At 38.7% G+C, this 24,303-nt stretch overlaps 1 long non-coding RNA gene across 4 annotated transcripts; it reads left to right on the forward strand.

Annotated features, from left to right (window-relative positions):
- The first annotated feature begins 711 nt into the window (after positions 1-711).
- Positions 712-23,762, forward strand: LOC121038819 (uncharacterized). Of its 4 annotated transcripts, none has more exons than XR_005794525.1 (3): positions 712-3,277; positions 5,008-5,069; positions 22,195-23,762. It is a non-coding gene; the product is annotated as an uncharacterized LOC121038819 (long non-coding RNA). The 4 variants fall into 4 exon arrangements; XR_005794528.1 differs by lacking the exon at positions 22,195-23,762 and adding an exon at positions 20,126-21,348; XR_005794527.1 differs by lacking the exon at positions 22,195-23,762 and adding an exon at positions 5,562-6,397.
- Positions 23,763-24,303: the final 541 nt, after the last annotated feature.

Genomic DNA, 24,303 nt, shown 5'->3' on the forward strand with positions numbered 1-24,303 from the left:
TAAGCTATTCTTTTTTTTTTTTTTTAATGTTTATTTGTGAGACAGAGAGAGACAGAGCATGAGCGGGGAGGAACAGAGAGAGAAGGAGACACAGAATCCGAAGCAGGCTCCAGGCTCTGAGCTGTCAGCACAGAGCCCGACGTGGGGCTCGAACCCACAAACTGTGAGATCATGACCTGAGCCGAAGTCAGTCACTCAACCAACTGAGCCACCCATGCACCCTGGTTAAGCTATTCTTGAAACAACTTGAAGTGCAAGTTTTCAGTATTAATATTCAATGACACGTTGCCAGTATACCGTATTTCCCACACCTTACCATTGTCTGTGCCATCAAGAGTGTCAGTGAAGCAGTATTTCTTGAAAGATCGCTTCATTATTGTCTTTGAGATTTTCTTCCCAGAAGGTGACATTCAGTGTGCAAGTTTTGGTGCTTATGGTAGTCAAAGCCTAGTAGACAACAACTCTAAGACCGACCCTGATTTCAGAAATTTCAAAATGTGTAAGAAATATACATCTTAAAGTTTCAAAAATAGGGTTGTGGGTACTCAATGAATAGTTTTTGAATATTTCTTTTTCTTTAATGTTTATTTATTTTTGAGAGAGAGAGATACAGAGCACAACCTGGAGAGGGGCAGAATGAAAGGGAGACACAGAATCTGAAGCAGGCTCCAGGCTCTGAGCTGTCAGCCCAGAACCCGACGCAGGGCTTGAACTCACGAACCACCAGATCATGACCTGAGCCAAAGTTGGACGCTTAACCAACTGAGACACCCAGGCGCCCCTCAATAAATAATTTTTGAATACTTGAGTAAATGACTGTTGTCAACTCTCCGTGTTCTTGAGCAAGCCAGTTTTTCCTTGAGCCTTATTTTGAACAATTTAAAAAATAAACAAAAACCAAAACTCTGATCAACCTACTCTTCAAGGGTTCAAGGTTCTAGGGCAAACAGTAAGACTCCCTCCACTCAGCTGTTCTTTCAGATAATTAATAAGAGGTGCCAGACCACAGATCAGAAGATGTGTTATGTGAAGCCTGAGGATTTTTGCCATGTTAGGCTGGCCCCTTTCTCTCTCCCTGGTTGTAGGTGGTTAGTATATAGTACACAGAGCACCGTCATCAGAGAGAAAGGAGCTAAGAAGTGAGAGGATTTACACACAGGAAGAAATGTATGCCTAACCTCTATATAGCTCAGTTCCCAGGATGTAGAGAAGGGATGGCCTCTGAATTCATTGCCAAGGTTAGAAAGTACTTGGAGGGGCCAGTGACCAGGCCTCTTGTTGCAGCCATGGGAAACTCTCTATCCAACATGGGGGTACCTGGCCTAGCTGCAGGTGATCCAATGGGCAGAAGTTAAAAAATCTTGGTTGTTAAATAAGATCTGTCTGTACATAGTCCTCAGAATCCTAACTCCAGATGTGACTGAATTGCCACTTTGTAAATACAGAATTGCTCTTTTATAAACCAGAAGCCAATGCCTACAAACTGGGGAGGTAACTTCATGAACCCCAGATAACCTGTATATATGCATACCACCCAGCTAAAAATATCTATAGGCTCTACCCAGCATGGCTACTTACACCAATTCATCTCCATGGCCTTACACATACTATACATCTCACTATGTTTCAGGAAGCCCTATCTTGGATACAGTGACCTCCTGCACATCAGTCAAAGGACTGAAACTAGAATAGGAAAATCAGGATTGGTTTCTACTTTGTTTCTTCTACTACTGAAAGTATCTGACTCTATTGTAATTAATTGCTTCATGCCTGTTTCTTTCCCTAGGTTATGAGATACGCCCCAGAGAACTGAGGAAGAACAATGGAGTACATCATTAACTAAAATCAGTGCATAATTTTATTTTTTTAAGCATTCTGGAACAGATAATTTATCACAGTTTGACGCCTCAGGAAACATTCCATTTTGGTTATATGACACAGAGAGAAGCTCTCTTAAACTTCCCCTACAGACTCCTTCGTATATTTGGCATGATGTTAATCCTTCAGGCTGGTGTGGGAATCTTCTCTTCTCAGCAAAATTTGAATTTCTACTTCTAGATTAGAGTCAAAGAAGGATTAGAAAGATGTTCATTTTAATATTTAAAGACCAGTTTAGGAATACTTATAATATCCTGCTAGTTATGAATGTATTGCATTTACTAAAAATTGCTAAGTACCTTGCCAAATTTTTGTTAATATTATAATCAAAGGTACTTAGTTACTGGTATTTCTGCAGCCACTGAAAATGCCATGCAATTATATACAGAATATATTTTCTCTTTTGAAACTGAAAAGCCCTAGAGGTTCAGACTAATGGCTGTGCTCTTCCAGATACATTATTCATTGTAAACTAGCTTTCCAGAATCCTACATTATGGAAAACTAATTACCTGTCACATTTTTAAACACATGTATACTAATACATATTATGAGCATTTTGAACAATCTTTCATTCCTAGTCAACTGTTTTTTGGTGTGTGTGTGTGTGTGTGTGTGTGTGTGTGTGTGTGTGTGTGTTTAACCGTGAAGGCAAAGTTTAAAAAATAGAAAAATAACAAATTAGGAAAATTTGACTAACAAAGAATTTGACACAATTCATTATTAGAGAATGATAAGTAAGTAAAATGGAGGATGAGTAAGAGATCTACATGCTGAATCAACTGTTAAAATGTAAGTCTTTCTTGCTTTTGATTCTGTACAGATGCCAGCCCTGAAATGGAGGTGGTAAGAGATGTGTTTCCCAGTTGAGGACATGAAAGACACCACTCACCAGTTGTGGGCAATACCTACGAGGGGATTAGATTGGAACTTTTGCTACATGCCCTGCTCCCCACATATGAAGGTTCCCAAAGCATAATATATCCAATTATATGCCTGGATGGGGTTTTCAGGTCACCCCAGACCAGTCTTCTGTCAGTAAGTTCATCCTTTGGTGTAGTTTTTAGGGAAAGATATTCAAAACTAGTCTCAAGTACAAGTGTTCAAAAACCCTGGGGAGTCCTGAACAAATACAGAGAAAACTTAAATAATAACAAATCAGGTACAATTGTATTAGAAATATCTAGAATACAGATCTCCAGTCAAGCTCTCTCCATTTGTTCTACCACCCTGCACTGACATCTCATTAAATTTAGAATGCAGTTAAAATCCTGCAAAATTCTATATGAATTGTTCCCTGCCACCCTATCTAATTAGCTCCTACTACTCTCTCCTAGTGTTCCTGGCTTCCTCTACTTCAACTATCAGAAGGTGCCTGCAATCACTGCATCCCTTACATAGTAAGTACAGTAAAACCTTGGTTTATGGGCATAATTGTTCCAGAAACATGCTTGTAATCCAAAGCACTTGTATATCAAAAGCAAATTTCAAGAACCTTTGGTTCAGTGGTGATCATGTGACATTCGGCATCACTTACTACTCGTATTGTTAAGACATCGCTCATTTATCAAGTTAAAATTTATTAGAAATGTTTGCTCGTCTTGCAGAACACTCACAGAACAAGTTACTCACAATCCAAGGTTTTATTGTATTTAATAAATGTTTTTACAAGTTTACAAAAAACAGAGAAGTTTCATATATACATTTGTGTGTGTGTGTGTGTGTATATATATATATATATATATATATATATATGTTTGCATGCACATATGTATGTGATTATTTGAATAGTGGTGTTTTATAGTTTTCACAGTACGTTTACTTATTTCCTTTGATTTCTATCTTGTTTCCAGAAACTTCCTAACAGTTTCTTTCTGTCAGTTCTCTAAAAACTCCCATATTCTCAATATTAGATTATTAGGACATAAGTAGTTGGTAGAAATAATTAATAAAAAAAAAACCTGACTCAATCAATGCAGCTTGTTGGGGGTATTGAAAAAATAATTTAATCCAAAAATCGATGGGAAAACTTCATTTATTGCTGTCAGGAAATACATGAAAAAGTCAGTGACTTCAGTTAGGAGAGTCAGACAGAAAGTCCTGGAAACAAAGTTAAGACCAAGTACACAGATGCAGGATGGAGGGACGCAGCTAGCCAGGATTCAATTCATGTAAGGTGAAGAAACTGCATTTAAGGAAACCTTGTGAATCATAAGACAACAGCCTCAGACCAGAGCAAAAAGTCATGCATCCTTGGATTGAAAAGCCTGTTGTGTCTTTAAGCCTCATTTGTATGAAGGTGATGATGCCATCATGGTACCAGGTGATGAGAGTGGAAAACCCAGGCTCATGTGCCCTCCATAGGAAAAATAATTAACATATGTGTTCAGATTCTGTTTATGCTTCTGCAATAAATGGAAGTCATTTTCTAGGTCAAATGGGAACTACCTTACCTGCTTCCTCCTGGCTCCAAGTCCTGTCTACAGAGGAGCTGGGTGTTGGCCATACTGCTGTGCTCACTTGCTCAGCTCGGAGCTTTCTCCCCTTCACTAGTGATATCACAGAACATCAACAGAAAGTGCTTATGTGTTACAGGTCTCTGAGGTCGAGGTGTGAAGTTAAATGGTTTGATTTAAAAGCTAGGCCAATGGGGCGCCTGGGTGGCTCAGTCGGTTAAGCGTCAGACTTCAGCTCAGGTCATGATCTCGTGGTCCGTGAGTTCGGGCCCCACGTCGGGCTCTGTGCTGCCAGTTCAGAGCCTGGACTCTGCTTCGGATTCTGTGTCTCCCCCTCTCTCTGCCCCTCCCCTGCTCATGCTCTGTCTCTCTCTGTCTCAAAAATAAATAAAAGCATTAAAAAAAAAAAAAAAAGCTAGGCCGCTTTTTGAAGAATGTTGAATGAAGGTTCTGTAAACAACCAGGAGAGTGATACAGCCTTCCCCCTCCCCCACCAAGTTTTTATCAGGAAGCATTTAAAAGAGATAATGGATCAGCTCACACTGGGACTAATCTGCCATGAGTTATCATGTGGGATATTGTATTTTCCAAAATTAACATTGCAATATTTCATGTTCCACATGCTCTCCACACCTCGCCTTTCCCTGTTGCTTTTCACTTGAAATTGGAAATAGAATTAAAGGAGTAAAGAAGTACAGGAGATATTACCCGACTTCTGAGGCTTCATCATAAGAAGGTCAGTTCTGTCTGTCTGTCTGACTGTCTCTCTTTCTCCCTCTCAATACTCGGCCTTGGGATCTGGCCACCATGTTTTGGAGAAGCTCAAAAAGCTAATGTGAAGACACCGCATAATTGCCAGGCATGTGTGAGACTGAGTTTTCACTTGATTCCAGCTCTCACTTTGTTATGCAGCAATTGATATGTAATACAGATTTCATGTTCTTTGCTCACTAACTTTCATTTTGGAGGCTTGCCATAGCCATGTTCTACGTGACTTGCTTTGGGTTTCTGCATGTGTCATACACTCCACACGGAATGCTCTTCTCCTCTTCTAAGCAAATACACATTCTTCATTTTCATTTCCTGGCATAACCCAAAATCTCTCCTCTAGGGTCTAATGCTATTCTTCCTATTCTGCATATCCCTACACTCAATGAACTCATTTATACTGTGTTCCTCTTCATTCAGGTGTGATTTGTCTTTTTTTCTCTTTGTTTTTTTCCCTCAGGACCAAGTCCTGAATATTTAATTAGACCGCTAATGACTGGAAATTACAGGAGAGGCAGAGTGGGGAGGCGGGTAAGAACATTGGTTCAAGGCCCAGACTGCCCACGTCAGGAGAGTGGCTCTACCACCTACCAGCAGTGTGCCCTTGGATAAGCTACTAATGTCTGTATCAGTCAGGGACCTACCAGAGAAAGAGAACTACTAGGAGATCTATTCCTAACTATGTATACATACACACACATACAGAAAAGACATTGATTTCTAGGAATTACACAATTGTGTGACTGGCTAGGAAAATTTGAAATCTGTTTTCTTGCCACTCCACCTGACAAGATCCCAACTCTGGACCAGGCTAGCCGTCTCCCATTTTCTTGCAAACTGGTGTTGGAACAATGTGAGCTGGACAACGAGCATTACATAGTAGACCTCATCCTGTCTCTGACCGGCTCCCTTTCCCCTTCCTCTCAATAGCTTTTTAAAACTTTATATACTGCTCCCCACTCTGCCAGAGGATGGGGGGAGCCCTCCTCTTTCTCTGGCCAGTCCCTTTGCTGAATTGTAAATCTCATCCATTAGTTTCTTCCTAAAACTCTCCCTAATTCTAGCCCATCCCTTTTATTTTCAAGCTTTCTCTCTATTTGTTTTTCTTCTTAACATATAAACTTGTTCCCCCTCTTCCCTAGGTCGGTCTTTAGCTACTGGGCCTCCCTTCGTCAAACAAACTTCTTGAGAAAGTAATATACTTTGCTCTCTTTTTAAAAAATTTAAATTTTAATTTTATTAAAAAAAAATTTATTTTGAGAGAGAGACAGAGAACGTGAGTGGGAGAGAGGGAGAGAGAATCCCAAACAGGCTCCACACTTTCAACACATAGCCCGATGCAGGGATCGATCTCACAAACTGTGAGATCATGACCAGAGCCGAAATCAAGAGTTGGATGCTTAACCGACTGAGCCATCCAAGTGCCCTATTTTGCTCTCTTTACATCCTCACTTGCTATTCATTCTTCCATCCGTGGAAATCTGATTCCACCTTTACCTTTCCCCGGAAACTGTGCTTACAAGGTGGATGACCTAAACCATAGATCCAAGAGATGATTAAAAAGCATCTTGAGCAATGTTTAGTCTCAGCAGCTCTGGACACTGTTTACCACTCTGCTTTGCTCAGACCCCTGTCTTCTCTTGGCTTCTATGGCTTTCTGATAACATTTATCTCCTTCAATCATTGTAATTGCTTAGTACCCCATTTGCTCAGATTGGTAGGACATCATGGATTGTTCTCAGGTCATCAGTCAAATATGTAAGAACCTAGAGACTCACGTAGTGCAAAGGGGCCATTCTTCTGTGCAGGTGCCAGGGGAAGAAGGAACTGAAGACTCTCACAGTCCATTGGGAGACTTGTTTTTCAGCTGCTATTACTTGTCACTGCCAGTTAGCATTCCTGTGGAAAACCTGGGAGATATGGAGCCTTCAGGTCTCTTCCTAGAACAATGGAAATGCTGACCAAATTGAACACCTGGGTTTATCTAAAGAGAAAAGAATTTTGGAACTTTAAATGGCCAGTTTTAAAAAATCCTGCCTAATTGGGCATTATCGTATTTCACATGGATTAGCTTCCCAGTGTATGAAAATTTAAGTATTTCTTAGAATATTTCTTCATGGAGTTTAGACATATAAATTATATTTTTTAAATATTTTCTTGGGGTTGTCAAACTAATTCTATTAGCATTAACATTCTTGGTTATTATTTGTTGACTGTAATTTGGACAGTTCCTGGCTTATACAGTGTTATTAGAGTTAAATTTGTGGGCTGTAACCTTAGGGTATAAATATTATAATCCTCCATTTACTATGAAAATATAAGAGGTGGGTTTTAGGGATGTCAAACTGTAAATGTAAAGAAAGCTAAGGGGTCATATAATAATTGCCTCAATTGGCTGATGGGTAGCTCTAAGAAAATGCAATCGTTGAAAAGGGAACGTGAGTACCTCAAGGTGAATTGAGTGAGTCACTAGTTTTCCTGAAGACCAAATCACAAGAAATACACTGAAATCATAATAGAAGGTAGGACATCAGCTTCATGCTGGTTGTCCTTTTTTTCCTACCTGAAAAAAACACAGCAAAAATAGCTGACATTTATATTATGCTTGTTATATATAGACACTACTCTGAATGCTTTGTATCTATTAACTTTTTTTTTTAATTTTTTTTTCAACGTTTATTTATTTTTGGGACAGAGAGAGACAGAGCATGAACAGGAGAGGGGCAGAGAGAGGGGGAGACACAGAATGGAAGCAGGCTCCAGGCTCTGAGCCATCAGCCCAGAGCCCGACGCGGGGCTCGAACTCACGGACCGCGAGATGGTGACCTGGCTGAAGTCGGACGCTTAACCGACTGCGCCACCCAGGCGCCCCTCTATTCACTTTTTAAATAAATTTTGTTTATTTACTTTGATGCAGGGGAGGGGAGAAAGAGATGGAGAGAGAATCTCACGCAGGCTCTATGCTCAGTGTGGAGCCTGACACAGGGCTTGATCTCACAAACCAGGAGACCATGACCTGAACCAAGATCAAGAGTTGGTCACTAAACCAACTGAACCACCCAGGTGCCCCTATCTATCTGTTAACTTTTTAATTTTCACAACAATACTGTGAGAGAAGGATTTTACTCTCCTCAATTTTTGTGTCATGTTCTCCATGAAACACAGAAAAATGAATTATTTTCCCCAAAGTCACATAGCTAGTTTTAGAAAAACTATCATTTCAATTTAAACTCTCTGAGTTCATTGCAATAATGCCATTGCAACAAAGCTCTATGGCTCCATTTTACCAACATGAATGACCACAGCTGCTCCTGTTTTTTATTTAAAAAAATTTTAAATGTTGGGTGCCTGGGTGGCTCAGTTTGTTAAGCGTCTGACTTCAGCTTGGGTCATGATCTTGCAGTTTGTGAGTTTGAGCCCTGCATCAGGCTCTGTGCTGACAGCTCAGAGGCTGGAGCCTTCTTCCGATTCTGTGTCTTCCTCTCGGCCCCTCTCCTGCTCGTGCTGTCTCTCTCTGTCTCTCAAGAAATGAATAAACGTTAAAAAGTTTTTTTAAATATATTTTTTAATGTTTATTTATTTTTGAGAGACAGAGACAAAGCATGAGCAGAGTAGGGGCAGAGGGCAAGGAAGACACAGAATCCAAAGCAGGCTCCAGACTCTGAGCTGTCAGCACAGAACCTGATGTGGGGCTAGAACCTAACCCATGAACTGCAAGATCATGACCTGAGCCAAAGTCAGATGCTTAACCAACTGAGCCACCCAGGCACCCCTATTTTTTTATTTTAATATTCTTTTATATTGCTTCCTCTTTTGTCACAAGAAAAGGACAGAAAAGGCAAGTATAGAACAAATAAGTGCTTCTCCCCTGGGGTGCCTACTATAGACCACAAAGCAACAAGAACAAGAAATGACTGGTGTTACTCACTGCAGGGCATCAAGGTAGTGAGTGGGGTGGGGGGCAGTGTCTGGACTAGGAGTTGGGTGAGGGATATGCAAAAATGTAGGAAGGTTTGAGGGCATCTGCAGTTCTCCTGAATCAGCAACATTTTGGATATTTATAATTTTTTCAGAAGAAAAATGTGCAGTGACTTCTATTCCATGTTAGATCATTGGAAGCTGCTAAAATAGAAATTACTGTGAATGCTCAGCAGATGTGGAAAAAAATCTGATGGTCTTTTACTGACTACATGTAAAGTAACGTCTTGCTGATACTCCTTGTGAAAGCCGAGGTGTTTGATAATTTTGTTGTGGAAGTTATAAAGTAGAAAAATGTGTAAGTGAATCAATAAAAGTACTTCCCAATTATTGAATATATTTCCATTTTTTAAATTTTATTTTCTATTTTTTTAAATTTACATCCAAATTAGTTAGTATATAGTGCAACAATGATTTCAGAAGTAGATTCCTTAGTACCCCTTACCCATTTAGCCCATCCCCCCTCTCACAACCCCTCCAGTAACCCTCAGTTTATTCTCCATATTTATGAGTCTCTTCTGTTTTGTCCCCCTCCCTGTTTTTATGTTATTTTTGTTTCCCTCCTTTAAGTTCATCTGTTTTGTCTCTTAAAGTCTTCATATAAGTGAAGTCATATGATTTTTTTCTTTCTCTGACTAATTTCACTTAGCTTATTACACTCCAGTTCCATCCACATAGTTGCAAATGGCAAGATTTCATTCTTTTTGTTTGCCAGCTAATACTCCATTAGTCCATATATACATCCATATATATATGCCACCTCTTCTTTATCCATTCATGCATCGATGGACATTTGGGTTCTTTCCGTACTTTGGCTATTGTTGATAGTGCTACTATAAACATGGGGGTGCGTGTGTCCCTTCGAAACAGCACACCTGTATCCCTTGGATAAATGCCTAGTAGTACAATTGCTGGGTTGTGGGGTAGTTCTATTTTTAGTTTTTTGAGGAACCTCCATGCCATTTTCCAGAGTGGCTGCACCAGCTTGCATTCCCACAAAGAATGCAAAAGAGATCCTCTTTCTCTGCATCCTCGCCAACATCTGTTGTTGCCTGAGTTGTTAATGTTAGCCATTCTGACAGGTGTCAGGTGGTATCTCATTGTGGTTTTGATTTGTATTTCCCTGATGATGTTGAGCATTATCTCGTGTGTCGGTTGGTCATCTGGATGTCTTCTTTGGAGAAGTGTCTATTCATGTCTTTTGCCCATTTCTTCACTGGATTATTTGATTTTTGGGTGTTGGGTTTGATACGTTCTTTATAGATTTTGGATACTAACCCTTTATCTGATATGTTGTTTGCAAATATTTTCTCCCATTCTGTCAGTTGCCTTTGAGTTTTGCTGATTGTTTCCTTCTCTGTGAAGAAGCTTTTTATTTTGATGAGGTTCCAGTAGTTCATTTTTGCTTTTGTTTCCCTTGCCTCCGGAGACGTGTTGAGTAAGAAGTTGCTGCGGCCAAGATCAAAGAGGTTTTTGCCTGCTTTCTCCTCTAGGATTTTGATGGCTTCCTGTGTTACATTTAGGTCTTTCATCCATTTTGAGTTTGTTTTTGTGAATGGTGTTCATTCACCATTTTATTTTGTGAATGGTGGTCCAGGTTCATTTTTTGGCATGTCGCTGCCAGTTTTCCCAGCACCACTTGCTGAAGAGACTGTCTTTATTCCATTGGATATTCTTTACTGCTTTGTCAAAGATTAGTTGCCCATACGTTTGTGGGTCCATTTCTGGGTTCTCTATTCTGCTCCATTGATCTGAGTGTCTGTCCTTGTGCCAGTACCATACTGTCTTGATGATTACAGCTTTGTAGTATAGCTTGAAGTCTGGGATTGTAATGCCTCCTGCTTTGGCTTTCTTTTTCAAGATTGCTTTGGCTATTCAGGGTCTTTTCTGGTTCCATACAAATTTTAAGATTATTTGTTCTAGCTCTGTGAAGAATGCTGGTGTTTTTTGATAGGGATTGCATGGAATATGTAGATTGCTTTGGATAGTATTGACATTATAACAATATTTGTTCTTCCTATCCAGAAGCACAGAATCTTTTTCCATTTTTTTTGTGTCTTATTCAAGGGCTTTCGTCAGCTTTCTATAGTTTTCAGTATACGGATTTTTTACCTCTTTGGTTAGATTTATTCGGTTTTTGGTGCAACTGTAAATGGGATTGATTCCTTGATTTCTCTTTCTGTCACTTCATTGTTGGTGTATAGGAATGCAACTGATTTCTGTGCATTGATTTTATATCCTGCAACTTTGCTGAATTCATGAATCAGTTCTAGCAGCAGTTTTTTTGTGGAATCTTTTGGGTTTTCCATATAGAGTATCATGTCATCTGTGAAGAGTGAAAATTTTACCTCCTGGCTGATTTTGATGCCTTTTATATCTTTGTGTTGTCTGATTGCAGAAGCTAAGACTTCTAATACTATGTTGAATAACAGTGGTGAGAGTGGACATCCCCATCTTGTTCCTGACCTTAGGGGAAAAACTCTCAGTTTTTCCCCATTAAGGATGATATTAGCGTTGGGTCATTCATATATGGCTTTTATGATCTCGAGGTATGCTCCTTCTATCCCTACTTTCTTGAGGGTTTTTATCAAGAAAGGATGCTGTATTTTGTCAAATGCTTTCTCTGCATCTATTGAGAGGATCATATGATTCTTGTCCTTTCTTTTCTTGATGTGATGAATCACATTGATTGTTTTGCAGATATTGAACCAGCCCTGCATCTCAGGTATGAATCCCACTTGGTTGTGGTGAATATTTTTTTTAATGTATTGTTGGAGCTGGTTGGCTAATATCTTGTTGAGGATTTTTGCATCCATGTTCATCAGGGAAATTAGTCTATCGTTCTCCTTTTTAGTGGGGTATCTGTCTGGTTTTGGAATCGAGGTAATGCTGACTTCATAGAAAGAGTTTGGAAGTTTTCCTTCCATTTCTATTTTTTGGAACAGCTTCAAGATAATAGGTGTTAACTCTTCCTTAAATGTTTGGTAGAATTCCCTTGGAAAGCCATCTGGCCCTGGACTCTTGGTTTTTGGCAGATTTTGTATTACTAATTTGATTTCCTTACTGGTTATAGGTCTGTTCAAATTTTCTATTTCTTCCTGTTTTAGTTTTGGTAGTGTATATGTTTCTGGGAATTTGTCCATTTCTTCCAGATTTCCCATTTTATTGGCATATAATTGCTCATAATATTCTCTTATTATTGTTTTTATTTCTGCTGTGTTGGTTGTGATCTCTTCTCTTTCATTCTTGATTTTATTTATTTGGATCCTTTCCTTTTTCTTTTTGATCAAAATAGCCAGTGGTTTATCAATTTTGTTAATTCTTTCAAAGAACGAGCTTCTGGTTTCATTGATCTGTTCTACTGTTTTTTTGGTTTTGATAGCATTAATTTCTGCTTTAATCTTTATTATTTCCTATCTTCTGCTGGTTTGGGGTTATTTGCTGTTCTTTTTCCAGCTCCTTGAGGCGTAAGATTAGGTTGTGTATCAGATCTTTCTTCCTTCTTTAGGAAGTTCTGGATTGCTATATACTTTCCTCTTATGACCGCCTTTGCTGCTTCCCAGAGGTTTTGGGTTGTGGTGTTATCATTTTCAATGGCTTCCATATACTTTTTAATTTCCTCTTTAATTTCTTGGTTAGCCCATTCATTTTTAGTAGGATGTTCTTCAGTCTCCAAGTATTTGATCCCTTTCCAAATTTTTTCTTGTGGTTGGTTTCGAGTTTCATAGTGTTGTGTCTGAAAATATGCACAGTATGATCTCAATCTTTTTATACTTACTTAGGGCTGATTTGTGTCCTAGTATATGGTCTATTCTGGAGAACGTTCCATGTGCACTGGAGAAGAATGTATATTCTGCTGCTTTAGGATGAAATGTTCTGAATATATGTTAAGTCCATCTGGTCCAGTGTGTCATTCAAAGCCATTGTTTCCTTGTTGATTTTTTGATTAGATGATCTGTCCATTGTTGTGAGTGGGGTGTTGAAGTCTCCTACTACTATGGTATTACTATCGATGAGTTTCTTTATGTTTGTGATTAATTGACATATATTTGGGTGTTACCACATTTGGCGCATAAATGTTTACAATTGTTAAGTCTTCTTGGTGGATAGACCCCTTGATTATGACATAATCTCCTTCTTCATCTCTTGATACAGTCTTTATTTTATTTTATTTTATTTATTTATTTTTTGGTTTATTTATTTATTTATTTTTTCAATATATGAAGTTTATTGTCAAATTGATTGCCATACAACACCCAGTGCTCATCCCAAAAGGTGCCCTCCTCAATACCCATCACCCACCCCCCTCCCTCCCACCCCCCCATCAACCCTCAGTTTGTTCTCAGTTTTTAAGAGTCTCTTATGCTTTGGCTCTCTTCCACTCTAACCTCTTTTTTTTTTTCCTTCCCCTCTCCCATGCGTTTCTTTTAAGTTTCTCAGGATTCACATAAGAGTGAAAACATATGGTATCTGTCTTTCTCTGTATGGCTTATTTCACTTAGCATAACACTCTCCAGTTCCATCCATGTTGCTATAAAGGGCCATATTTCATTCTTTCTCATTGCCACGTAGTACTCCATTGGATAGTCTTTATTTTAAAGTCTAGATTTTCTGATATAAGTATGGATACTCTGGCTTTCTTTTGTTGACCATTAGTATGATAGATGGTTCTCCATCCCCTTATTTTCAATCTGAAGGTGTCTTTAGGTCTAAAATGGGTCTCTTGTAAACAGCATTTAGATGGATCTTGTGTTCTTATCCATTCTGTCACCCTATGTCTTTTGATTGGAGCATTGAGTCCATTGACGTTTAGAGTGAGTACTGAAAGATATGAATTTATTGCCATTATGTTGTTTGTAGAGTTGGAGTTTCTGGTGGTGTTCTCTGGTTCTTTCCAGTCTTTGTTGCTTTGGTCTTTTTTTTTTTTTTCTTTTTTTTCATCTTTTGTCCCCTCAGAGAATCCCCTTACAATTTTTCAGGGATGGTTTAGTGGTCACAAACTCCTTTAATTTTTGTTTGGGAAACTTTTTATCTCTGTTTCTATTTTGAATGACAGCCTTGCTGGATAAAGAATTCTCGGCTGCATATTTTTCTAATTCAGCACGTTGAATATATCCTGCCACTCCTTTCTGGTCTGCCACATTTCTGTGGATAGGTCTGCTGCAAACCTGATCTGTCTTCCCTTGTAGGTTAGGGACTTTTTTCCCTTGCTGCTTTCATGATTCTCTCCTTGCCTGAGTATTTTGTGAGTTTGACTATGACATGCCTTGTTGATGGTCGGTTTTTGTTGAATCTAATGGGGGTCTTCTGTGCTTCCTAGATTTTGATGTCTGTGTCTTTCCCCAGGTTAGGAAAGTTTTCCTCTATGATTGGCTCACATAACACTTCTACCCCTATTTCTCTCTCTTCCTCTTCTGGGACCCCTATGATTCTGATGTTGTTCCTTTTTAATGAGTCACTGATTTCTTTAATTCTTAAATCGTGCTTTTTTGTCTTAATGTCTCTCTTTTTTTCTGCTTCATATTCTCTATAAGTCTGTCCTCTATATCGCTGATTCTCTATTCTGCCTCATCCATCCTTGCTGCCGTGGCATCCGTCCATGATTGCAGCTCATTTATAACATTTTTTATGTCATTCTGACTGTTTTTTACTTCTTTTATCTCTGCAGAAAGGGATTCTAATCTATTTTCGACTCCAGCTAGTATTCTTATTATCGTGATTCTAAATTCTGGTTCAGACATCTTGCTTGTATCTGTGTTGGTTACATCCCTGGCTGTCGTTTCTACCTGCTCTTTCTTTTGGGGTGAATGCCTTCATTTTGTCATTCTGAAGGGAGAAAAGGAATTATGAAGGTAGAAAAATTAAAATTAAAAAAAAATTAAAATTAAAAATATATTAAAATTTAAAAATTAAACACATACACACACACAAATCGAATAAATGATGCTAGATCCTAGGTGTGTTTTGGTCTGGGTGTTGAAAGTAGTTCGAGAGATTAGAGAAAAACAGGGGGGAGAGGAAAGGAAGTCGTTTGAGAATTTGAAAAAATGAATACACTGAAGTAGACTAAAATGAGATGATGGAGTAAAATAGAACTTGAAAATTTTACACAAAAGTAAAGAATATAGTAAAAAATTAAAGAGAAATATTTTTAGTAGAAGTTGAAAGTACAAATGAAGTTTTTCTCTTTCTGCATTCAAGGCAAAGAAAAGAAATGAAAAAGAAAAAAGAAAAAAAAAGGAAATAGTTTGACAATTTGAAAAAGTGAATACACTGAAGTAGACTAAAATAAAATGATGGAAGTAAAGTAGATTTTGAAAATATTTACACAAAAGTAAAAAATATAGTAAAAAATTAAAGGAAAATATTTTTAATAAACACTGAAAATAAAAATGAAATGTTCTCTTTCTGTATTCAAGAAAAAGAAAATAAGTGAAAAAGAAAAAAAGAAAAGAAAGAAAATTGAATAGATGGACCCGCTAACAGATTGAAATAGGACTGAAATTACTTTTTTTTCCCCTAGAAGTCAGACTATGAAGCGCTTTCTAGTCCATAAACTAAGCAGACAGTGAGACTTGTGTTCTTGAAGAGCAAGGTTGCCCCAACTGGGCGGGGCTCAGTGTAGCGGCTCCATTCTCCACTAGATGGAGCTGCTAGCCTACTGGGGTGGAATGTTGCGGTGGTCATAGGTGTGTGCACACGCATGTGCAGGAGCAGTGAAAATGACGCCAGCCAGCTACCCAGTCTGTTCTCCCCGATCAGCAATCATGCACCCGTCCTCTGTGTTCAGCTTTCGTCCACTCCCCACTTTTTCACTCTCCGTGACCAGGCCCCAGGCAGTAGCTCTCTCCCAAGTTTTGTCTCAGATGTGGCTGTTTTCCCCATCCCCTTACTTCTGAAGGACTGCGGCTTTGATCTGTTCTTCCCCTCTGTGGGAGGGTCTTACCGAACAATGGCCGAATGAGCAATGGCCGAATGTCGGCTGCACCCAGGAATGCTTGCTGGACTCTGCTGCTGCCAGTGCCCCGAGACTGCAGCCAGGTGCCAGCGCGCCCCAGAAAAAGTTCGTGAGATAGTGTAGCAGCAGCATTTCAGGGATTACAGAAAATCACAACACACATCTGGCACCAGGCTTCACCCTTAATGACCTTGTTCCAGCACCAGTGAATGTGGCCATTTTCTGGGGTCTGCTGGGACCAGGTGGCTTCAACAGTCTCTACCAAATGTCCTTCCAGCAGTGGAACCGCTTTTTCCAGTGTGGCCCGAGAACCTCCCGGACCCCACTCTGTTCCTGGGGATTCACCTGTCCCACCAGAGCACTGCCAGGTATTGAGCTGTGGAGTTGCAGACTTTGCACTCCCCTTGTTTACAGTCTTAATGCAATTTAAACCCTCTCCTTTCTCCTTTCTCCTTTCTCCCTTTTTAGTTTAGCCCCTGCAGCTGTTTCCAATTTTCTACTTTCTCTCCAGCTGCTTTTGGGGAGGGGTGCTTTTCCCGTATTCTCTCCCCCCACCCCCGTCTCTGTCCTTTCTTTGCCTGCAAAAGCACCTCCCTGACCACTGTGGCTTCTTGCTCCCCAAGTTTACCTCTCTGTGCTATGTACCTGTTGAAATCTGTGGTTCAGGTTGTGCAGATTATTGTGTTAATCCTCCAGTCAGTTTTCTAGGTGTGCAGGATGGTTTAGTGTTGATCTGGATGTATTTCATGGACGTGAGACACACAAAAAACTTCCATGCTGTTCCACCATCTTGGCTCCTCCCCTCAAATATATTTCCATTCTTAAGAGCAAAGCTGTTTTTTGAATGACATAATTTTTCATCCTCAAATTCAAAGGACTGATTTTGTCTCTTTGGTCTTTTGGACTGAGTTTCCACAGGACCACAGATCTTGTCAAATGTAAATTATCAAGGAATCTATTTTCATATTTCAATTATAAACCTCAACCACCTGTGTTTGAATAGTTCCTGTGAAAAAAAACTTACTACACACAAGGCAGCTTATTCTGTTTTTAAAAAGACAAACTGAAGTATCAGAACATTGATATTAGGTAATTGTCAGAAAATGTTTTCATGATATGTAAGTACAAAATATTCCTCATAGTTTGTGGCTAAACTAATGTCCATCTGACAGAGGTGTAGCCAGGATGTGCTTTTGAATCTGTAACTACTAGTGTTTTTTTCTGTTTGTGTGTGTGTGTGTGGTGGTGGTGGTGGTGGTGGTGGTGGTGGTGGTGGTGGTGGTTTGTTGTTGTTGTTGTTTTTCTTAGAGGGAGAGTGTGAGAAAAGGTGGAAAAGGGAGAGAGAATCCCAAGCAGGCTCCACACTCAGCTCAGAACCCAACACAGGGCTCGATCCCATGACCCAAGGATCATGACTTGAGTATAACTACTAGTTTAAAAGACTCCTCATCTCTTCCTTTCTCTCCACACCTGGGTTTGGACCCAAGGTTGCCCAAATGCCAGTGCCCTATTCCATGTTCCCCTAAGACAGGGACCTGAATCTAGGGAAACACTTCAGTGCAGTGATGTACCCAGTGTCACCACCCTACCGACTCTGACAAAGAACAATTTCTTCATGAAGAATGTTTAGAATAGCAAACCTCTATGATTACATTTCCTGATTGTCTACTTAAGACAGTTCTTAGTTTTTCTGACCTTAAAAGACAGACTTTTAACACAAAGAGCAGGCTTGTTTCAGAAATCTCATTGAAAAATTGTAATGGTAATCAAGAAAACTTGCCCTTTTAATTGTAATACTGACATAAACAATTTAAAATTCTTTTTTATTTAATTTTTTTAAGTTTTATTTATTTATTTTGAAAGAGTGAGATAGAGAGCAGGGGAGGCACAGAGAGAGAGGGAGAGAGAATATTAAGTAGGCTCCATGCTGTCAGCACAGAGCCTGACAAGGGGCTTGAACCCATTAACTGTGAGACCATGACCTGAGTTGAAAAAAGTGCCAGATGCTCAACTGACTGAGCCACCCAGGGGCCCCAAACAAACTAAAACTCTAATAAGACAAAGGCTTTCTTCTTTTTTTTTTTTTTAAACGTAAAATAACCACATTGAATGTCCCAGTGTGGCTCTAAGACAATGGATACTACTCAACACTCATATGAGAAAAAGGACCAGAGAAGTAATTACTGGAACTTGATTGTGTAATATTGGATTTGAAAGTCATCCAAGATATTAGCACTGTCCTAGAATGGAAAGCTATGACATCCCCAAATACCACAAGGTAATATTCATTACAAGTTATGCTGGAGGTATGTGTGGGAAGGAAACATTATCAATATTTTTAGCAGTTTTCCTTAAAGAGTGAGAATGTATCAGGTATACATTTGCAACAGTGAAGTGATATATTTTCCTTTCCTCTAAATTATAATGTTCTGGGACTTTCCACCTAGTGAACCAGTGGGTTTCAGGGCTTCAGAGAACACACTATTTATTGCATGAGTGCATTTAGAGCTCTTGTAAAAGCAGGCTCTTGGGAGGAAACATTTGTTGAGAGAGAAGAGGATTCCTTTATTTCCAAACTCCTTGAAGTCTAAACTTAAAATTGTACTAGGGAGCACAGGAAGAGGGAGAATACAAGCTGTGATGTGGGAAGGCTGCAGTTGACATGGGGAAGAATGGGAGATCTCCAGGAAAAGAAGTAAGTGGAAAGGAAGAAGGAAGGGGACGTGTTCAGATCTGTGACTTCTTCTTCCCCATTCCAGGTCAAGTTCTAGGGTGGAACACTAAAACAAAATCAGATAAGGTTCAGGTAAATGGGAGCACGTGGACTTTCTCCTCATTTCCCTGGGCACAGGCTGGGCTTTCAGGTCCTGTCAAAGAAAAAGAACAACCAACAAGGTGCATCCAGGTGACAGATTGGAATGGTTGAGGGATGCTCTCACCAGAGTAGAGGGAGTCAGTTCCTCTTCTATTCTACCAAGGCCAAGTTCAAATCACTGAGGGACCAGCACAAGGATCTGATCAGGATAGAGAAAAGACTACAAGTTCCCTTCTGTGAGTTTCAGCAGCAGATACCAGGAAGATGCCCAGTGTCCAAGCAGGATGAGAAATGGCCTCACAGAGTTCAGGGAGGGCCAGGAGCACAATGCTGGACCTCGCCTAGAGCTCTAGACCCGAGAATCCTTTTCTCTTCACCTCTATACTCAGATACTCTCTGATAGGGGAGACAATAAATGACTGAGCAATTACCTGAAATAAATGAAGATAAACTAAAATAGGCTTTTAAAAAATAAGAGAGCCTATGTTACCTTTAATTGGCAAGTTTAATTCCACTTTTGCTTCAAGTCTTTATAGGATAAGGGCCTCAGATCAAGATAAGTAGGCCTCCTTTATTTTCTAGAAAAATAGAGAATGCTACACCTTCCTTCTTACTCTTGCCCTCATCTCATGGTATTGCAGAAATGCTGATTCCTCCACAACAAAACATTACTCTAGATGTGTTTGTTAATTTTATTTTGTGCAGGCACTAGCTGCCATTGAGAAAATAATTTCATATTTTCCATTATCACACCAGTGTTATGGTCTGTGGCAGAGACATTGCTATATCCTTCCCAAGCCCTGTTTCTTTTTTTCCTCATGGGCACACAGTTAAATTACATTTAAATTATATCTCAGCCTTCCCAGTAGTAAGGTGAGGTCATATGACTGCGTTTTAGTCAATGGAATGTGGATGGAAATTACATAGGCCACTTTTAAGCCAGTACCCTAAACTTCCTATGCAGTCCATGTTGGTCTTTCCCTCACCCGTCAGCTAGATCTAGGTAAGGACTCTGGCTGGAACAGCCACTGGATGGAATATGCCTGGGTCCCTTGAATGACTGCATGAGACAGAGCCCCAATCTCCACCTGTCAAGAATCGTGAAGTGTTAGGATTTTACTCTACTTGCAAGATAGCAAGTAAACTTATTACTGTTCCTTGGATCCTGGCAGAAGACCCAAAACTTCTGAGTCAGAGACAAAGTACTTTCTATTCCCTGCAAAACTAGTAGCCATTTTTTCATATTGGCTTGTATCTATTCTTGCTTCCCAAGTTCCGTTCATGCAACACAGGACACGTGAGAGATGTCTTCACGTGTGGTGGGCTACATTACGGAAAAGGAACACTGAGTTTGGGGAATTCACCATGTTGATAGGAAGCAGAAGCAAGACTGTGCTTTGTCATGGAGAAGACATTATCTCATTTTTCAAGGTTTCCCACAGCAAGTGTGACTCTGAGAATGGCCCTGGTAAGGAATGGTTGGGAGTCTTGACATGACTAATAAAATTTGCAGTGATATTCAGAGCCCCTGCAGAACTGTGCAGGAAACCAACCTTTAGTGGCTGAAGCCACTGAGATCTTGGGTTTCTGTAGCAATTAGCCTATCCTGCCTGATACATAGAGTCCCCTGGGAAGAACCTTCCTTGCTTATCCCAGAAGTTAGCAGTAATTCCTTATTTTCTTCTGTCTTATGCTTCATTTTCTCCATCTACAGCTAATAAATATCCAGGGGCTAGATGTTTAGACTAAAGAAAGTATTCATTTTTTTCTAAAGTAACTTTATTTTTCTCAAAATTTATGACTAAAATTCAAGTATCAAAGTTTCAGTTTTATAAGGTTCAGTGTTAATTTTCTTATTTAAACATATCCATATGACAAATTTGATTAGTGGCAATTCTGACAAACTGACAAAGATTTTCAAGCTGTCTCAATTAATGAACCATTGCTAAACATAATAAATACTATTACTTTTAATATACTAGTGTTTATATACTAATAGTAATAGTAAGTATACCATTACTATTATTAAGTTTTTAATAGCTATTTCTTTTACTCATAATGGGAAAGTCAAGTGTTAAAAATATTGTACTAATGTCTGTTATGGAAAAGAGCTAGCAGTATGATGTTTTGTAATATCCAGGGAAAGCTAGCAAGATCATCAGAATATATTTCTTCTCCATGAGCTACTATTGTGAGTTCTTTTAATGTTTAATGCTGAACTAGGAAAATTCAAAAGAAGACACAATTTTCTGTGGAAAATAGTGTGAATTGAGTTGTTACTAGATCCCATATGGTATTAAAGTACTATATCTCATATCAAGTGTAAAACAACAGGTTACATTGCTTGAAATAATATTTAACATTTTCCACCACTGATAGGAGTGACAAGTATCATTTGTGTTCATAATGAATGTCTGTCTTTCATTTTGTTTTATTATTTACTTCTTTTTAAAATCAATCTTAAATAAGTTTTTAACGTTTATTTATTTTTGAGAGACAGAGAGAGAGAGTTTGAGAGTGCAAGTGGGGAAGGGGCAGGAAGAGAGGGAGACACAGAATCCAAAGCAGGCTCCAGGCTCTGAGCTGTCAGCATGGAGCCCAATGTGGGGCTTGAACCCACAAACCTTAAGATCATGACCTGGGCCTAAGTCAGACCGTTAACCAACAGAGCTCCAGCTGTCTTCCATTTTAAAGATCGTTCTGATCTGCCACCTGCAGAATAAGTCATTTGAGTGTCTTTTCAGTAATAGAGATAGATTTATCCATTCCTACTCCTCCCACCCCCTTTCTGTCCTATTTAAGGGCAAATTATACAATGTAACCTGAAAACAAAAAAGAAAAAATTGTCCCACAGGGGATTGACCATAGAACTTTGACCTCATTACTGTACATTAGCACCATTTCCTATTCAAAAGAACAAGCCTGTCACAGATAATAGGTCCCTGCTCCTGTAACAAGTATGTTCCTAATCAATTTTCTGTTTTCACAGGGTTTCAAGCAAGCTGCACGATGACTGTATCACACTGAGTTATATTTCTGTTTGAATATTGAGGCATAATATATGTTTCTCCTGCTAGAAGTAATCTTCTGAGATTTTATATTTTGTAAAAATAAGAATTTCCTATCTGGATTTCTGGATAACTTAATTTATGACTATCCAGCCAACTTTGATGTCTGATACCCACTGTGGCAAAACTAGTGTTGTCCATAATAATATATGGATGGATGCTATTTCCTGAAGTGATTTGTTGATGTTTGTTTCTCCAGCAGATTTATGTTGTCTATTAAGTCTTTCATCACCATCTGGTATAATTAATGTCTCGTGAAACTTGCCTCTTGTAGCACAAAATCCATCACATGGCAGATATGCAGATGGGCATTCCATGAGATGAGCCAAGATTTTGAACACAAAGCCTTCTTCAGCCAGCTGGGAGCAGATATACGAAGAGCCTTGTCACCTGAAATTTATTGTCCTTCCCTATTCATTGTTCCAGAACATAGGGCAGCAGCTAGAATCTGTGGCTGAAACTGAAGTTTCAGTGAGCAGTATGGTGAGCCTAGTCCAAACCTATGTCATCATCCAAATGTTGACTTCAGATTTCATTGATATTTACCAGTACCTTTGTTTTCTTGTTTTTCATTCACAGCCCTTTACTTTACTCAGTATTTCGTGAAATTCTATATATTATATGTTAGATTATTTGCTAGACATTTTGTAGTTTTATCGCTATTGTTCAAGGTATTCTATTTCCTGGCATATTTTCTAGTTGGTTGCTGCTGCTTTAGAGGTTGTTGATTTTTACATGTTGATCTTGTACTGAGCAAACTTGCTGAACTCCCTCATTCTCTGCACCAATATTGGTTATTTTGTCTTTTCCTTTCCAATTCTTACATCTCTTATTTCTTTTTCTTATGTTGTCCAGGGCTTTTAATACTATTTTAAAGAATAAATGGGATAGTAGATGATGTCTATGTGAAGTGCCTTTATGAAATCAGATGACTGCTGTGGCTTTGCAATAGATAGTAAATTAAATTCAGGAAGTTCCTTTTCTTAGTTTCTTAAGAGAAGCACACTTTTTAATAGCTGCATTGTATTCTTATGTACAAATATATTGTAATTTATTTAGGCAATATCTTATTGAGAAATATGTTGGTTATTTTCATAAATTTATTTTTTATATTACAAAAAAATCCTACAGTAAAAATCTTTGTACATATTTCTTTCCACACTTGTCTAAGTTTATATACAGGAAACATTTCTAGAAGCATAACTGCTGAGTGAAGGATGTGTGCCTTAAATTTGTTTTCTCAAATTTTGGATAAATGTTATCAAAGAGAGAAAGAGCTAAACATTTGTACATCTTGTTTTGTATACTATTTCAAGTTAACTAAGGGGGCGTAGTTGATGAGAGTAAGTTGGTTTTATAGAATTTCAAATGCAACTATAGGTAGGGCAGTAGCATTATAAATGCACCATTTTGTGACGTTCAAAGCAGTAATCGATTCAAACAGTAACCATTAACGGATGTCAAAATCTTGAAGAGAAAAGTTGATGATTATAACAGAAGGATCAGATAGCCATTGTTTGATTGCACTTGTTAGTCTTAAAATCAACGCAGCCAAACAACCAGACTTTATGAAGTACAGAGAACATGTGAACTAGTCGCACAAAAAAGCTTGAACCTGAATCTAAGTTTCTAACGTTTAATTTCTACTTTAGTGGGAGGAGAGAGGAAGGGAAACAGTTAAATAGCACAAAGAGGAAACAATTAGACAAACCCAGAATGAAGACATTCTACAGAAGAACCATCTTATATCAGCCACAAGTCAATGACATGAATATAAAAGGGAGAGTCAAAAATGTTAAAAATTAACAGTCAAAAATGTTAAAAAATGTAATTCAAATACCACGTGTGGTCCTTGTGTGGTTCCTGTTTCAAATGAATTTGCAATATATATATATACATATATATTATATATATATACATATATTATATATATATAAATATTTATTTTTGAGAGAGAGACAGAGACAGAGCACAAGCGGGGATGGACAGAGAGAGAGAGGGAGACACAAAATCCCAAGCAGGCTCCAGGTTCTGAGCTGTCAGCACAGAGCCTGACACGAGGCTGAGATCTATGAACTGTGAGATCATGACCTGAGCTGAAGCTGGACGCTCAACCGACTGAGCTACCTAGGCGCCCCTGCAAAAGATATTTTTAAGATGTTTGAAGAAATATTATTACAAACAAGATGTTAGATGATACTGAAAAATTATTAATTTTGTTACAAAAGAAAATAGAATTGTGGTTATGTAAGAAAATGGCCCTATTTTTTAGTGAAATTTATGGAAAGTACCTATGATTCTAAATAAAACAATACCAGGGATTTTCTCAAAAATTCTGTAGCCCCATTCCCCCCAGAACAAAACAAAGCAAAAACAAAAAAGA

This window comes from Herpailurus yagouaroundi, unplaced genomic scaffold (assembly GCF_014898765.1).
Source record: "Herpailurus yagouaroundi ecotype Mexico unplaced genomic scaffold, PumYag 166, whole genome shotgun sequence".
NCBI classification, from domain to species: Eukaryota; Metazoa; Chordata; class Mammalia; order Carnivora; family Felidae; genus Herpailurus; species Herpailurus yagouaroundi.